The following is a 1,152-nucleotide window of genomic DNA, read 5'->3' as shown; positions in this document are numbered from 1 at the left end:
TATTTGGATCTGAGGTGGATGCTTTCAGGCAGCACACCTTGAAAAAAAATACTCTGAGAATTTAAAAGTATTGTAAAAAGTATACAGTTCTGCACCGTGCCATAATAAAAGACAAACCTCTCTCCAGGTGAATTAAGTCCTTTGTTGCTAATTTTACACCCATTGTGACCCAGCAGAGGTCCATTCATGCTCTCAACTACATGTTGCTCTTAGGCTAGCTACCTAACCACAAGCATAATATATATATTTTTTTTATTTCCTATAAGCCACTTTTTTTTTACTGAAAGAAAAGCAGACCTGCATTTTATGGAGCATTATATGGAAATGTAGATAATGGGTGAGAAAAGACTGTTTCTTTCTTCCCCCGAGCAACTGCCGCTTGTTATACAGTACCGATGTCACTGTTTAAGATATCAGTGGTTATTTTACATTTTTACATGAACCACAACAATGCAAATGTATGTATGGAAATGAGGTTTCTTGTATATCTTGACTAGGTATTCAAAGGTTTAATTTAAAATTGCTTCCTCTTTGATTAAATAAGCTGCCACACAGAGGCTTTGCCAGTCCTACAAGCTACAGTATTTAACTTTAGACGTGTAGAAAGTCAGTTTTAGTCTTGTAGTATGAAGAGGTTTTGACTATAAATTCAGAAAAAATAGCTCCATAATAGAAGAAATGGAGCGTGTATATGGCTGATATGGTTGTGGGTTAAATACATTAGTTTAACAGCAGCAGTTTCTATGTTAAGTTTGTACTTTTATTGGATTTCCTTGGTCTAGTCTCATAGCAACATGTCGAGGCTTATGAGTGAGTTGTGTCGACAGTAAACGAGGACAGTAATAAGGCAGCATAAAGTGAGTATGTACCCATCACAACTTGTCATTATTCTGCTCATATATATATTTTATATTTATTTCATTGAATTGTGTAATTTTATTAAAACAAAAACACCTAAATTATTTTTTATTTTACATTCATTTCTTTACATGTTTTCTCAATGAACTACCCTCATGTACAAATAAAGTCTGTATTTGTTTCTGCTCTGATTTAAAGTATGGTAAATTATTCCTATAAATAAGTCTGCTGTGTCTGTTTTTGTACCTTCAAATAAAGCTTTTTTTCCTCATTGAGAAGTGCAGAGTCACTCAG

Source organism: Epinephelus fuscoguttatus, linkage group LG19 (genome assembly GCF_011397635.1).
Source record: "Epinephelus fuscoguttatus linkage group LG19, E.fuscoguttatus.final_Chr_v1".
Lineage (NCBI taxonomy): Eukaryota > Metazoa > Chordata > Actinopteri > Perciformes > Serranidae > Epinephelus > Epinephelus fuscoguttatus.
Note: the sequence above shows the minus strand (reverse complement) of the source record.